Source organism: Bacillus rossius, chromosome 1 (assembly GCF_032445375.1).
Source record: "Bacillus rossius redtenbacheri isolate Brsri chromosome 1, Brsri_v3, whole genome shotgun sequence".
Taxonomy (NCBI): domain Eukaryota; kingdom Metazoa; phylum Arthropoda; class Insecta; order Phasmatodea; family Bacillidae; genus Bacillus; species Bacillus rossius.
In genome coordinates, this window is record NC_086330.1 from 186503137 (window position 1) to 186520842 (window position 17706).

General features: G+C 36.4%; 1 protein-coding gene across 3 annotated transcripts in view; it reads right to left on the minus strand.

Moving 5' to 3' along the window:
• Positions 1–17706, minus strand: part of LOC134527148 (copine-8-like) — a 204109-nt gene that overhangs the window by 18656 nt on the left and 167747 nt on the right. The window lies entirely within an intron of this gene.

The following is a 17706-nucleotide window of genomic DNA, read 5'->3' on the forward strand; positions in this document are numbered from 1 at the left end:
GTCACTTGCACGATTGGAGTGTTTTTTCCCATTCATGTGGCTTGTTAAAGCAGACACACCCATTTTGCTAACATCAAACTCAGTTTCACACACATTACACCTAGCTTTATTTTTGTTTCCAGCTTTTCCCAGCCACTTATTAAAACTGGGATTCTGGAGCCATAAATCATTGAAAACACAATTGCCGGGCATTTTGATACAAACATTAAACTTAGTAGACCTAAATTAACCCTAGTTATGGTCTACACAAATTACACACCGAAAAAACGAACTCCACTACCACGAAATTAAACTACACAAAACTGCATAGTGCGAAGTAGTTATTGCAGACACTAAAGTTACAATCACAGCTGAGTCCGAACGAAAACAGTGTCATTTTCTTCTTAAGCCAGCACACGCCAACTGAAGCCCGCAAAGAAACGGACCAACACGAAAAACGAATTAATACATTGGTGACGATGATGTAGTAGTTTACTGGTTATGTAAATATTATCAGAGTTAATGTACAATATTTAATAGAGCTGTAGCAAACCGTATGTATTCGGTACTGAGTAACGGGTGCGACATCTAGTGACGAGTAACGAAACGTTACACACGGCTGGATTTCGTTACTCACATTTTTCGTATGTTTTACGCATGCGCGTGCATATTCGATGAATTTACGTTACAAAGAACGATGTTTGTTTATTAAGTAAAGTATAATTTAGAAATTCGTCGTCCAAGTTTTTTTACTGTTTATAAGAAAGTATTTTTTACAAATTAGAAATATGTATGTTTTTGTTTTTTATTATCGCGTATATTGCTATTTTCACGTATTTTTTATTGTTTTTATCTTAAAAGAGATAATATAATAAAACCGCTCTAATGAGATTTAATTATTTCTTGGTTAACAAAAACTGTTAATTATCAAATATTGTTAATTGTTTATATTCTATTTATTATTATTTACGCGTCGTCATACTGTACGCGTACGCAATACGACTCGATTCGTTGCTGCAAAATAACATAGCATGTTATGCGGTATCAGAAGTAACGAGTAACGAGTAACGTAACGATACAATAGTAACGAGTACTAATTGTTATAGTAACGAATACATACGTGTACGCTTTTTTTCGTTACTCTTACACCTCTAATATTTAATGAGCCATTTAGGTGGCAGTTACTGAATAAAGCACTTCGGCGGAATATTTTACACCGTAAAGATGGCGAAACGAGCTATTTTTCAACCTTCGGAGATGTTCGATAACGCTTGGAACACACGCTCCGGCAGCCATACGATATTAAACGTATATTTACACATATTATCGTACAATTAAAGTATGGTTACACTTTAACTATAGTAATAGTTTATTCGTACCATAGTACCACACATTTATTGCTTCGTCATTCCGTTTAGAGTCGTACGCCGGTAGCCAGATATTTGTAGTACCCACGATTTTATGTCACGTTAACTCAAACGTCTAAATTCAAGTACTTTTCAAGACCCAAGTAATATCAAGGACTTTTCAAGGCCTTGAAATCCCCTTACCTAAATTCAAGGACTTTCAAGGACCGTACGAACCCTGAATATTATGTTATTATATTTATACCTAATGTAACCATTTAATGAAATGAAAAACTACTGGTATAACAATGCAATTTTGTAGAATGATTTGAAAAAATGCCAGGAAATCAAGAATTTTTTTTTTTAAAGTTCCCCCCCCCACCCCCCCCCCCTCCAAAACGTACCCACATGAAACAAGACTTTTCTTCAGAGTTACTAAGTGTCTTAACAAAATAAAAACAGTTTTGGGTTTCAGGAACCATTTCAAAAAATATACATAAGATTATCGCCATACTTTCTTAAATTCAACCAAAAAATTCGCGGGTGCGCGGGAAAAAGGGGATAAGTCAAAATTACTTAAATTAAGATATTAAACATTTAAAGTTCTTCCAAGTATGCAAGATCATTAAATAATCATTTGGGGTTTTTGATTGAATTTACTATTTGATTAGAATTGTAAGGAAACGTACAACATACATGAACTGTACAATATTAATTCTAACATTTCTAATGCATCATTAATGTAGCTAATGTGTGAACACACTCGACATATCCCTTTTGGGGCAGTTGATAATTTGACTTACCCCTTTTTTAGGTTAAAGTACATTGAGTATTCACTGTATAATAATAATTATTTATCTAAGAAATTTAACCATATAATCATTATTTAGAATACCACATACAATATTCTATCATCGCATGACAGTTTCCACATCTACCTGTTGTATAAAAAAAACACACAATAAAAATTGATAATGAATGGACATTAGCTGTCAAAATGTTAATAAAAGTGTCAGTGAGGTAATTCTCTCCTTCATATTTGCACAATCTCACACATCATGATCCTCCTCAATTGAATCCGGAAAGATATCGGGGTTGTTGTTCGTTTTTAACAATTGATAGAAATGATGAAAAGCTGGATTGATAAAGGGCAACAGGTCAAGAAGGTCTTTCTTCTTTGCAGCTGAAATACTCTGTGGCCCATCATATCGCTTGTGTGGTGTCAGGTTAGGTCTTGCTTTCCCTCTTCGTACTAAAAAAACTTCTCGAAATGTGGCATCCTCATCCAAAGTAGTCTTGAAAAAAAGTCGTGTTATGTTCTTCTCATAATGAAGCCACTTAACATGACGCCAATTCATTTTATTTCCTTCGGTATCTTCTTTTCGCAGCTGGAGTGTAGTTTTCAACAGTCCAGCATAGTCGAGAAACTCTTCCGAAGTGAGCTCTGAAACAATCATTGGCTTTTTATTTCCACACTGACGAATGAGTTGAGCCCAAACATGTGGATGCTGAATGGGAACGGCAAATTTGGCCCTTTTTTTCTCGATGATACTGTGGTCAGTGTCACTTTCCATGTGGGTATGTCCTGGAGTGAGAAATTTGTGGTCAATGGTCTTTAATGTTGTGGAGTTCTGCAAGGCCACCAAACACATTGCAGACATATGACTGTTCTTGTTCTGACCCCCACATGTATTAGAGTACATGGTTATGTGAGTGATGCATGGATCCAAACTGAGAAGATATTTGTAGAGACAAGAACTTACTTCATTGGCACCTCTTCCCGCAATCGATTCATCCCATACAAAACAGTGAGCTTGGTGTTCATCGCAATCATGAACAGTGAAATTAAAGGTCCACAACAGACGCTTATAGAATGCAATGGAAGTGCTCACAAAGGGTGTCGGAAGACATTGCTGCATATCAAATGTTATTGTTTTCAGTGTAGGATTACCTTTTGATATTTGCTTATCTCTGTCTTTGGCATTGTAAGCTGCATCAGCTTCAATGTGATGTTCTTCAAGTTCTTGCTTGAGGATAGTTTTGTCTTCTGAACATTGTATTAATGTGTTCAGTCGATCACACTACTGACAAGTATCTTTATTTGGCCTCTTTATCGACAGATTTAAATTGTAAAACTGTGATTCGTAGTACTTTCTGTTGACTTGTTTGTCTGGATTTTTTTTTTCTTGTAGTCTTCATAAAGTGCAGCCAAGGTCCAGTGTTGCGGCAGATATTTTTTCCTAGAATCCCGTCGTGTGTAATGGCTCTCATAACTTGGTATGGATAGCAGATGATTGGTAACCACTTGTTTCACTTCTTCAGTTATTTTATTTTTGGGACTTTGCTTTCCACGACAATCCTCTGCAGGTAATCCGGGTTGGTCCGCACCTTTCTTATTTACCACAATTTACACAAACTTGTTTGTTTCTCCCAATGTTTTAAGGAAACATCCTTTGCACACTGTAACATTAGTGCCATCCACTATTAAATGGTACTGAATTGTAATTTGTCGATAATGAGATTTGTCTGCATCTTTAGATCTTGGTCTTGATGTCTTCTTTGGACATATTTGTAGTAAACTTGCAACATAGGCAACTCTTTTTTCATAATTACCTAAGCCCCAGTAACATCCAAAAATTGACTTTCGCTGATCTTCCGTCATACGTTCATTGCATTTCATTCTGCACTGGTTTAGTGGCATCATTCTTCTTGGATGTATTATTTTTCCTTTAGCGGTTACATATTCTTCTCCCTTATATCTTTTTGTTTTCCGTTCTTCCTTTTCTTGTCTAGTAGATTTAAATTTACGTTTTTTCCCTCTATGTTGGCGTAAACGTTTATTTGAACGACTTGGCGATTCTTCTGTTGTACTTTCTAATGTGTCAGCACAGTCTTCCCATTGTTCAGAAATTAAGGTTAGGTTTCCTTTCTCTTGTGGCAGTTCAGTCATATGCTGATACACTTTTGTACATCCTGTTGGCTTTATAGAGTTTGGTTTTGTTTTTTCACTGCTGTCAGTCCTATGCTCACTGTTTCATCTCTTTTTATATTGATCTTTATGCTTTGAACATAGAGTATAAACCTTAGATGAACACTCGATTGAGGAATCTGAAGATGACCCAGGCTGAAAATTTGCGTCGTGATCACTGTCATCAGAATCATTAACATATGCTTCAATAAGTTCACAACATGCTGGAGGGACAGTAGATTCATTTGGCTTAGAAGACAGAGCAACATCTTTGCAGGGTCCTGTAAATATGAATGTAATACACTCATTACATTCTGTATTTGCATAGGCAATACACATGTTTACATTATAAGAATCACATACATTATTATTGAAAAATAAGTACAAATTAGATATGTTCAAATGCTCCATCAACTTAAATTTATATAGAATGGCATGTGCTATATAGAACGACTTTGTTACTACCATTATCAAATTGTTTATTTTTTAACATTATTCCCTGCAATTTAATTTTAAAAGTAAGGTTAAAATTTTAGCTTTGATGTACAAACATTATTGTATCTCCAGCAGAACGAACTATACAGTACCGATTGTTTGTATATATATTTATACATAACCTAAAAACGTGTTTGTGTCTGTAGATAATAAACTATACAGCACATATTATCATTAAAACAGCAAAATTATTGCATTGATAGGTATCCATTGATCACTTTATTCATAAATGTACTTCTGTGACATTTGTGTCAGGTTTAAATCAAATACAACATGCACAAGACTACAGAATAAAATTAAAGGCTGATATTACGCATGATTCTTACCTTTATTTACACTTTCTAATACTAACGACACGAGCTTCTTCCCTTTGGAGTTCATTTTGCCACGCCTTCAAGAATATTAATACTTTACTCTCATTTTATTACATGTTTCACTGTCTCAATATCGTGGCGTTGAATCTAAATAACCTAACAACAATAGCAGCCTGTTTAAGGTGTGCCAACATGTCACCGAACTATAAGATTTCCCTGTCTAGAACTGAAAATCCTATTAATATTATTCTTGCTAAATTCCCAGAATTTCCAACAATAAAAACAGAGCAAAGTGAGAAAAATTTTATTGGTGAAAACTACCTGACAAAAAGGAAGCATGAAACAGTCAGAATAATAAGCACCTAATAGTGGTCATGTGCTGTATCAGATTTTTGTGATATATCATTTCATTCACCAAAAATATTTTGCGATTAAATAAGGACTTATTATGGTAAATGACATATCCCCTTTTTCACACACTTTACATATCATCGAAGATCTGGTGTTTAAAAGGGGTTAAGTCATTATCCCCTTTTTCACGCACGAAAACTGTCAGTTTGTGATGTAACTCCAAAAGTTCAGTGCCATAAAATAGTACACAAGGGTGCTAGACTTAACCCATTTGGACCATTTTGTAGAGCTTTTTCTTCTTTATTTCATGCCATAAAAAACCCATTTTTGCCAATATTTGACTTATCCCCTTATTCCCGCGCACCCGCGAATTAAAGTAACTACTGTTGTATCATTAAAACATGTGAGCGGTACTAAATGAAGCAGTACACCAACTCTATCTTTTGGCATAAAAGGGCTGAACCTACACATAGTGTACATTTCTAGATGCTGTAATAACTAAAGTAAATGAAAACATGGGGACGGGGCTAAACGTAAGTTAAACTCACTGTAACATGTCTTCACATACCTATTTCTTGGCCTAACCTATAACAGTTTTAAAACGTTAAGTGTAAAAAAAGAGAAGATAGGTTAATACTATATTATTTTTCAATCTTGTTCGGGCTTTTACCAGGAAAGACGTTTTCATCCATTTGAAAAACGAAATTTTTATTCACATTAAGTAATAAAAGAAATATACGGAAAACCAAGCACAAAAATAAAAAGTGTTGAGTCTTTTCTTGTAAACAGTACATATTATGTATTTAAAGTACTTAACTCTGTGTTGCCACCTGGGTACCCGAGTTCCAAAAAAAATGGCGAAAACCTTCTAGAATCCCCATGACTTGACAGATTCCCTATCAAAATTTGCATTCTACATATTTTTTTTTTAAATTTTTAACTTAGAATATTTTGCATTTGAAAAAAAAAACACGTATGAGACACCCGGGTACCCGAGTACCCTGATAGAACAAGCATGATTTTCGTACAGTATATCATAAAAAAAAGTTTGTTGGAAAAATATAATAAGTAAATATGGATTAATATATAAATAATAATATATATTTATTTAAAATTGTTTATTTATTGAATGTAATGTTTATAATAATAATAATAACTATCACATTTTGCAAGTGCTTGTTGAACCAAAATCATTGAGATTTCTTTTTTTGCACAGTAATATACAAATACTGTATGAAAATTACAAAAAAAAAAAAAAAAAAATTAAATTTCAATATTTTACACATATATATTAGAAATCAATGATTACAATCCAAACATTTAGTGATTTTTGCTGTGTGCTGATCACAAATGGGCTTATTACAGCCAAACCAAGACTTCCTCGTCTTTCTTCTCTTTCGAATAGGCTGCTCATTGCAAATTTAGCATGATCCAACTACAAATTTTTAACACTAGCATCTCGTTGATTGATTTTATCAGTTACCACTTCAGTTACTGGCTTTTCATAGTAACTTTGGATTGCGATTTTCATTGCATAACTTTGCATGACTTGCTGGTTAGAAAATCGCTCTTCTACCATTGGCATGGCTAGTTCTTCTGAGAGCTGGCGTTGAAGAAGTCTGCGTCTGTTAGTTTTTTTTTTTGCAAGCATATCATTATTTTCATAGTAAATAATGTACGCAGAAACACCGGTGATATCCAAAATATTGTAAAAAAAAAACGCTAGCGGACCATTTGCACCATCGCCGTTGGGTGGAATATCTCATGCACATTTGATCCATATTATCAACGCCAGCTTTGGTTTTGTTGTAAAACAAAATCATTTCTGGTTTTTAGTAAGATGCATTAGAGATCGTAGCATTATTGTGCATCATACTGAGAAGAATCACTGCTTTAATTTTCTTCGGAACATATGAACAGATGGTAACCTTATCTTGAAATCCAAAAAGTGTTGACAATGAAGGACTAGAGTTTGACGGTTTCAATTCTTGAGGAAAGCATGTTTTATTTTTTTTTTTCAAAGTACCAATGATAGTAAGTTTCCATGACAAAAGACTCTCTGCCAACGGTAAGGTCATGAAAAATCTGTCCACCTTGACTGACTTCTCGAATATTTTGTTGTTTACCTGTATAGAAAATCCCTTTGAGTGTATAAGCATTACTTGCGTCGCACAACCAAAATACTATTAGACCGTATTCAGCAGGTTTCGATGGCATGTACTGGGTAAACTTCGTTCTCCCTCGAAAAGGATAGAGCTGTTCGTCGATAGTTAAATGCTCCGTTGGCTTATACACCGCCGCTAGGTTTGCATTCAGCATGTTCCAAATATCATAAATAGGTGCAGCTTTATCATTGACTGCTCATTCCTGGCGGGTAGTGTAATCATCAAAACGTATAAAACGTAAAAGCGACTAAAATCGCTTTCGTCCCCTTGTTGCACGATATAACGGATATGAGTTTTTCTTCCACATTTCATCTATGTAGTCTGTGTTTGAGTTATTTGCACAAGCACCTATCAAGATTCCAAAAAAAGAGTACATTTCAGTTACCCTAACTTTCTTCCATACACGCGGCTCGTTCTCTGGATGCTAACTATTGTAATCTTGATACTCAGCTTCCGCTTTTTTATTTGTGCACCAAAAGATGTCAACTATTCCCAATGTGATAAATTTTTTGTATGTGCCAAAGATCGATAACATTTCCGTACTTTTATGCGGTCCAGCTCTCTGCCTAAAAATATTTCTAGCTGGAGTTTGATAGTTTTGAGGCGGAGTTTTGTTCCAAGCCGTTATGTTTTTTGCCACAAAAGTTGTATTAGTGCTGGCCGAAACATCTGAAGCCACTTCGTTGTCACTCTCCTCCTCAGCATCTCTTTCGTCATCATATTTTTCTTCTTCTTGAATTCTGCCATCATTTTCGGCTTCATCATCAATGCAATCTTCATTATCCGATGCTTCAGCATTGGCAGAATTCGGAGAGTTATCGTTGGGAAACCAATCCTCGTCTTCACTGTCCGAAGGGTCATCACTTTTATCATCTTCTTCACCGCGTAATCTCTTCAAGTACTCATCTTTTTCCGCGTAACTCAATCTAAAAAATAATAAATAAATTCATGTTTTACAGTAATATTACACTTATAATAATATAAAATATATAATACAAATATTGTATTTATTATATTTAAGTTACCTCAAAAACTCAGCTCTCGACAATTCCTCCATCTTTCTGCTTCTGTTTTCCACAAATATAATGCACAAGTTCTATGCACACTTCACTCAATTATATTGGAGTAAGACAAAAAATAAAAACAGCGGATATAACACGCATACATATTACCAAACTATCCATACTCTCTCAGCAGTGACTGCACGTCTTGCTTCTTCGAGCAAACGATAAAAACTGAGCTATATGGCTTTACTGCTCCAAATTATAGGCATGTTTGTGTCTAGGTGTTTCAAAAGAGTCCTCGAATATTTTTCAGGTATAAAAGAACAAAAAAAAAGAGCCTTCTGTTTCCCTTTCATGTTAAACATACCTGGCCTTCCCAGAAACGAGAAATGTACGGTGCAGCTGCGCACGTGTTATACCTGCTTTAGAACTCACAAGGTCACTGTACATAATTTGTTATATTTAGGTAAGATAACTTCCTAGAATAAAAATAATTAAATATTGATTGAATGCATATAATTATTTTTAGTAACAATGGACCTTATCCAAGAATTTCGTAGGCGGAGTACCCGGGTACCCGGGTGGCACATGCTGTGAGTATTTTTAGGGTGGCAATACAACGGTTAAACATACATATTAAAAGAAAAAATTTTGGGGAACGGTATTAGAATAAGTATAAGAATAAACATAAATAAGCCTAGTAAACTTTTGTTGAATACTGGAGATTCACTGGGATTCAAGGATTCGAGGATTAGACCAGCCCAGCCCTAATAATTACATAAAAAATAATTACATTATTGCTGAGCTGTTAACTCGTTGTTTGCTTTAAATAAATTTTTTAATAAAAATTTAAAAAAAAATAAAAAAAATAGAAAGAATCAGATTCAACAATAAAAATATTATATCTAATGAAAACTTTTTGTGTAAGGGTGAATTCTAATTAATTATCCTGAGTAATCGACAATAGCTGAGCTAGTGACCACCGTGGTGACGAAAATTTCAAATACCCATAAATATTTTCGATAAACAATTGGGTCATTCCATGTCAGTTCAACCACAACATAACACCCACCGTCTCAGATTTTGACGAAACTTAAAATGGTTGTTCTATTCATCAGTGGCGAGGCGTGAGGTTTACATGAGGGGAAGCAATAACTCCGTTCACACCAAAACATGATGAGGTTGGGGGGGCGGGGGGTCTGGGGGCCCTCCGCCGGGAAAATATGGATTTCAAGGTACAAAATGGTGCTATTTAAGTAGTTTTCTTAACTGAACATTGACTATTCCACAGGTAGAAAAATTGACTTTTTTTTAAAATACATTATTTTTGAAAAATAATGATTGACTTACATTATTCTGATAGTAAAATACCTACTCTACATTACTTATATACTAAGTGGGAGTGTAGTATCATCGTACGCCCACAAATCCCCCACGCACTGCCAGCCAACAGCCCGCGGGAGAGATGCGCGCGCCCCGAGAGACGACCGCCGACTGAAACGCGACATCGCCACCTGCCGTGCCGAACTGTACCGGACATAGCCGAAGCAGTCGGCGGAAAAATTCCACCGTCTGCTTCGGCCATGTTCGCTCCAGTTCGGCAAGAAAGCGTTACCTTCGTAGCTTCTACCGCGTATTTTTCCAGCCAATCCCCTCCCTGAACCTTTGTACCATGCCACCCCCCCTTCCGAAAGGAAACTACTGCGGCAGCCTTCCTGCTGAAAGCGATCCTACCAGCGCTTCTAAACCTAGCAACGCTTCTAAAACAGCATGTTTTTGTGTCAACGAGTTCTTTTTTTATAGCGCACAGCGCACAGTATTGGGTCCCAAGAAGATAGTGTAAAAAAATACATACACCTAACTGCACGAGCCAAAGTAAAATACTATTCTGAATAAAATATTTATTTAAAAAATACAATGTCTGGAAACTGCCTGGGCAAGCACTGCTTGCCTTGCTTGCCCTGACGAGACGCCACTGCTATTCATTGATGTAAATAACCATACCAATTTGTTTTGCTCTATCTCTAATGGTTTAGATTTTACAGCCCCTTAAAGTTTATGGATTATTGTCATTTTAATCATCTGGCCGAAGTTAACTAAATTTGTTGTCCGATGGAAAAAAAATTGATATTTTTTTTATTTACTAACCAGTTTGTCTGAAATTTTTTTAAATTTGGATCAATGTAGCAGGAATAATATTAAAAATGAACAAAACTTCTAAGTGTTTATTTGGAACCATAAAAAAATCTCAAAGTGTAATTTTTATGATAATGAAACAAAATGTAGAGTTTTACGGAAAATGGTAAATCTCATAAAGGGAAAAGGATAATCATGAAATCTCTGTTTTGTTTTTGTTGTAAAAGATATGTTCTACCACATTAAACAGTAAGATTCGTGGTTTTTTTTACTACTTTAATAATTTTTTTCACTTCAAAACACAAAAATGAGTTAATTATTTAATTTTGGTTAAAAAGCTGCTTTGGCCGCTATTTGCCTGCCTGCCTGCCTGCCTGTGTTTCTGAATTATATACAGATGATTAAAATACCATATTTTCCTTTTGGTATCCCACACACCTTTTTATAAAATAAATTACCTTACTTGCTGCTTCCTGTTTCCCATGCTGTCAAATCTTGCATTCCTGCCATGACATCAATCTGTTCCCTTTACACTCAAAAATACGAACAGAACTGACCTCTGTAATGAGATTGCAGTTAAATTTAAATATAATTATTAAATTACACTACATAAAACATTAGTGTGTTTACTTACACATGTAATACTCCTATGTTATTAAGGCATACAGTTCTTACGGTTATAACACTGTTAGGTCATTGTACTTCAAAATTCTTCTAGATTGTTAAATTTTGATTGGATATTTGTCATACATTCTTGTGAAAACTGATAGGTTCTTCCAGTCATTGTTTTTGGCGGTTCCGCCATAGCAATAATATGAGGAATGGGCACAGCACATGTATCTTCTTTCTTGGGCCAAAAAAAGGATGGTGATGGTCCGCGGGGATGAAGAAACTGTACCGTGACATCTTTTTGTTCAGCATTTATTTCATTCACCATGCCAAAGTACCAGAAGCTGTCATAAACACAAGCAATAAAACAACCAAGGTACAAATCTTCTAATTTCACGAGATAGTTTTGCTGAACGCTAAATAACTTAAAAACAATAGCTGCTTTTTCATCCATGCTAATTCTTCGAGCCTCAATTGTTTGTGAATCATTTTGTGGCTGAAAGTTGTGAAATGATCTTGTCCCTGGAAGAGTTTGAACATCTTTGAAGCGACTTTCCATAGCAATACAAGTCAATTTAACTGCTTCTTTAGTAATAAAATGGAAACTGATATTTTCAATTCTGGTCTTGCAGAAGTCAAACAGTTCAGCCACTGTTATAATTTGTTTTTCCAGAGGTCGTTTAAGACTTTCCCTCCGAGCTATGCGTTTTACAGTACCCCCTATTCTGCCGCATTCCGTTTTGCCATAGCTGGTCGCAAAAAATGACCACTGAGCTCTCAGTAAAAAAATCTCTCTCATGTAGACACAGGTTTACGAAGTTGTATTTATTTTTATATTGTGCTGCACACCCATTACTAAAATAATGAATCTCTTTAATGTGTGGGTGCTTCTCTTTCAAAAAGGCAGTTATAGTTTTTTGGATTTCGTACACCATACTTACATCATGTTTGAGGTCATCAGATATGATGCAAAAAGGTAGAACAAGCTTTTTGCCAGTTGCATCCTTGCAGTGAATGATTACAGGATGAATAGTGCATGCATCTGGGGTCCAGTGGTAACCTTGGGCTTCCTCTTGAAAGCATAATTTTCACTGAAGTACAGTCAAACCTCTCTAAAACGACCCTTCACGGTTCCAAGAAATAGGGTCGTAATAGATGTTTTCCGAAATTTTCAGTTCATTTGAACCCCCCCCCCCCCCCCCCCCCCCCCCCATTTACACAAACCACTACTCACTAAGAAACCAGCCGTACAATTGCAGGATGCTGTCACTCACAATGCTAGACGGCTTTGCTTTAAACCCACTTCAACCTTCATGACAAGTCCGTCGCCCTACAGGCCACCTCTAAAGAAAATATGTCAAAACACAGTTTATTTTTACTGGTAGGTTTACATGTACGTTTTCTGCTTGCCGTAGTTAAATACACTAGAACCCCGATGTCACGAACCCCGGATTTAACGAAGCAGTGATTTTACGAATACATTCTCGGGAACCGTCAAAAAATTGGACATTTTGACCAAAATGTGAAAATCGGAAAAAAAAAAAAAATTAAAAAAAAAAAAAGAAATGAAAAATCATTAAATTTGTTAATTTTAACACACAGCGTATTTTTGTGTCGGCTTTAATACCTCCAAAAATGTTCATGTAAGAATAACAAAAAAATAATGGGACATTTCCTGTAAAAATATGGCAGCTGTAGGTTCTGCAGCGCGAGTGGGCGCACACGAAGCTCGCCCGGCTGGCTGGCGGCAGCAGCTTCATGACGCATAAACTCACCCCTCCCATCCCTCGGTAACATTCTTCAAGGTCCAATGCGTGGTCGCTTCGTTATTGCTCGCGCGAGAGGTGAGACGTGGAATGTTAGAAGAAAGATAAATGCGGGGGAGACAGACTGCAGCCAGTGTGTTTCCTGCGTGGGGAATAAGTGGCGTAGCCTTTTTTTTTATGCTGGGTGAAGCGACCTTTTTCTATCAACCCACAGGAAAAGATAATTGCTTGAGCTGTCAAAATAAACATCGCTGCTGCAGTTAAAACAAGTCGAGGCGGGCGTGCATCCAGTCAGTCGCCGTGTATTGTCAACCGATAGTAATCAAAATCAAGAGAAATCCAGCAGGTAGCTTTGCCTTAACTGCGTACCACACTAGACACTCGCAAAAAGCTAAACGTAAACACGTTGCCACAAAAACCTTTATCTGCACCCTGCTGGGAAAGGGACGTGGAATGGGGCAATGGGGGTTGTCAAGCGCTGACAGCGGTCGACAGGAAGTGGTATCTATTTTTAGATATGCGCTGGCTACGGCAGTACAGCACTGGGCAAGAGAAACGCAGTAACACGTTACAGTAGAATCCCGCCGATGCGACACCCCTCTGATGCGTCCATTCCGTTTATACGACCGTTTTTTGAGAAACCATGAAAAATTTAAGCAGAGAAAGTCGAAAATTTGAGTAAAATCGGCTGAAAATTAAGTCTGTTACACTTTGTTGGGCGCTATGTGTTCACGTTTATCTTGGCGGGAGCTGTACTGTAAGCAGGCAGGCATACAAAAGACGGCTAAAATTAGATACCACCCCTCTAGGCTATCCACGCGGCAGTGTCTAGCCGAGCTCAAGGCGTCCACTATTGCACGAAAAGCCGTCTCAGTTGTCATGTTATCTTACCCGCAGAGCTTAAGAAACTCGTCCGGCCAGGCTGGCGGTAGCGGCGGCTTGACGTCATACGTGAAGTGACGCTTACCTCTCCCATCCCCTGCTAATTCTTCAAGGCTCATCCCTCCCCGAGCCAAAAACCATGTAAAAACAACCCCCCCCCCCCCCTTTTTACCAACTAACATTTCAAAACATTCCCTCCCTTAGTTCAACCTTCTGCATGAGAAACTGTCAGCATCCTCCTCCCGTCCCACACCGCGTGCGACAAAAGCCAGGTTGTACAGTCAAATCTCGGTAAAATAAAATAAATGGGCTTATACAACTGTCCTTCGCTGTTAATAAATACTTTATAAGTTTAAGTTATTATGATATAATTTGTTTATTAGTCACACAGCAGTTTCTGCTGAAAAATCACTAATACCTCGAATTTTATTGAATAGAAAAATTTAGCAGGGCCGTAAATATATTTATTTTACTGCATACTGTAGTTACTTTTCCGTCTGCATTCCAACGTGTTTTTTTCTTCTTTTTTTTACGCTGCGAAGGGACGTGGAAAAGATAATTGCTTGAGCTGTCAAAATAAACATCGCTGAAGGCAAGGGCGGGAGCGCATCCTGTCGGTCTGTCGCTGTGATTATCTACTCCAAAAACATGTCATAGCATTTCAGGATAGCATTGTTCTTATATCTTTCGTTTATAGCCGAATGTTTTCTACCTGATCCACAAAAGTTCCTTCGCCACGTTTTGAATGAAAATAACCACCAGCCGGCTAGCATAGCCGAACTCGCGTGACACGAATTCATCTAGCGCGAGTATTTTATGTAATTAGATATATTTGGGGGTGGGGTAAAAATTGGCCCGAATTCTCTATTGCGACCATTCCGTTTATAAGTCCGTTTTTCCGGAAACCGTGAGGGGTCGCAGCAGCGGGATTCTACTACTCACCACAAGAAACTTATTTTCTGTCCGATTTTCTTCGGATTTTCGGCAATTTTTTTACGGTCGCAACAAAAATGTTTTACTGTACATTGAAATTACAGCTACATTGGAAAGAGCTGTTTCCTTTAAAATTTTAAAAGTAGATGCTTGTGATTTGGCAATGTAAGAATGAGGTAATAATTTGTTTAGTTTTTCAACTAATGTTTCTATAAATTCAACAACAGAGCTGGAACACCTTATCATTTCAGTTCGATCTGTGGAAACCCACTGACTGAACTCAATAACGTCTTCATTGTCATATTCTTCAAACTTTGTCTGTAAAAAATGGACAAGGTTATCTTTTGATGAACATTTGTCACAATGCCTTAACTCTTGTTCGCCTAAAAAACCCTTGTCTTTAAACACTTGTTGAGCCTTACGAACAGAATAATCAGATGTGTTGAAAGTTTCTTTTATTTTTTTTCTTGACCACAACAGAGAAGCTGGTATTGTCAACATTTATATATGTTTTTTTCTTGATGCACCTTTAATTTCCTTTTTAATAATGTTCACTAGTTTATCCATGTTTTCACTGTTCTGCAACATACTTTTTTCCAACAAGTTTTTTTTTTCTGGTGGATCAACTTCAAGAACAGTTTCAATTTTTGATTTTATTTTTTTATGAACTTTTTGTAGTTTTCCTTTAGCATAACGTGATTTGCTATGATGACCAAGTGCATGTAATTTCATTGGTGAACATCCAATTTCATGAAAGGAAGAATTTAGCTCATCAATTACAGTATTTTTTTGAAGTTGGTTTAGTTCATCTCTAAATGTTAGTCCTATATCCTTTGTTTGTCCATTCTCGTGCTCATCATTACTTTCAACCTTGTCAGCTTCTTTATCTTTTAAGATTATTCCTGCAAAATGCACAAAGTTTCTGACCAGGGGTCTATTCCACCAATAAACTTTGCAACTTTTCACTTTGCACTTTGCATATAACTGAAAAGTGCAAAGTAAATGTGTTCTACCAAAATTTTTAACCTCTTTGCATTCCTACAGCCAGTCTGCAAAGTCTTTGCGTTATTTTATTCATTGTTTACATTACATTTGCCTAGTTTGCCTAGAGTGCATGATGAGTAAGAAAATAGAAGTTGTGCATAAAAAATTAGCAGTATTAGAACTTATAAAAGAAAAAATATAAATTATTTGTAAGTTTCTCGAGTACAGTAACACAGAAATAAAAGAAGAAGGAATGGACTAAGGTTCTTTTAAAAGCACAATCGCTTCAGCTTGCGGGGACTGATAAGAAATGGACATTTGCCAGAGATCAGTTGTGGGGGTTATGGAATTGTCGAGCACTGGTAAGATATTTATCTAAATTACTATTTTTATGTCAGCAGTGCTTGGAAAAAAAATTACTGTGTCCAGTATTTTAATGATGTTAAATTTTGTCTTTCAGGCGAAAAGAGGTAATGCAAAATAAAAACAAAAAAAAAACAGGCTCAGCTGGAGGCAAGGAAAAACTTCCAGTTGAAGTAAATAGAGCAGTGTATGACATTCTGGACAGTGCTTCAGCAGTTTTTGACGGATTAGGCCTTCCACAAAGCCAAGAATATGTGACACAAGAGACAGTAGCAAGTATACACATTGAAACTTCTTCGTCATTGCAAAATTCAAATGAAGCAGTGAGTCAAGATTCTGTAAAAGTTACTACGAACACTAAGAAAAGGAAGCATATAACTTCATCATTAGGGGGTGACCATGAACTTAAAACCGCACTACTCAAAGTAGAGTTATATTATAGAAAATTAAATTGCCTAAAATTGGAGAGAGAACTGGGTTTGCCTACCTCTGAGGTAATACAGGATGTTTTCAACAATGCAACCATTGAAACTGAAGAATTTCTTTCATTAGATGTAAACGAATCTTATATTCGTATTTCCAATGCTCAGGATACTGAACGTTAATATCTTAAGACAGTGCATTAACATCTGTTTTGAACACTACATTTACAACTTTCAGTTTATCACTACAGTGATGACGTTAATATAAAAAGGTATAGAAAAAACCTGTAAGTTTTTTTGAAACTAAAAATATGTGAAATTAACTTCAATCGTTTTTTTTTAAATCGGAACCTTGTATTGTAATTGTAATAAATATAAATAAAGTCTTTATGAAGCATTAAACAACAATCTTGAACACAATTTCACTGCTGGAAGTAATTCAGTAGTGAGTTTAGACGCTGTTGGGCACCAACTGATATGACTTCGGCATCCCCATCAATGTTGACCAAATCCACATCATCTTCATCATCACTGCTCAAATTGTGTTCATCCTGCGGATATGCTTCACAAGCAATGTTGTGAAGGGTTGCTGTAGCTAGAAAAACTTTAGCTGCTCGTTCTGGCACTAGTCTTAAATGGTTCAGGCATGGGAAACGCTCATTCCATATACCTATAGAATTCTCAACAATCCGCCTAGTTTTTTTATGGTGCCTATTAAAGGGCTACTCTGTGGGAAGATCTGGATTTCGGTTAATTGGTGGAATTAGCCACTCCTTCAAACCATAACCGCTATCCCCTAGCAAAACTGCACCTGGAAATGGTCTCCACCCATTCTCAAAATGGTGGCACATAGCAGAATTTCGTAGTACTCTGGAGTCATGGACACTTCCAGGCCAGTTAGCATTCACACTGTACAATTTGTAATTAGGGCCACTGATAACCATTACATTTAAAGTGTGTTTGCCATGTCGGTCAACATACACTTCTTC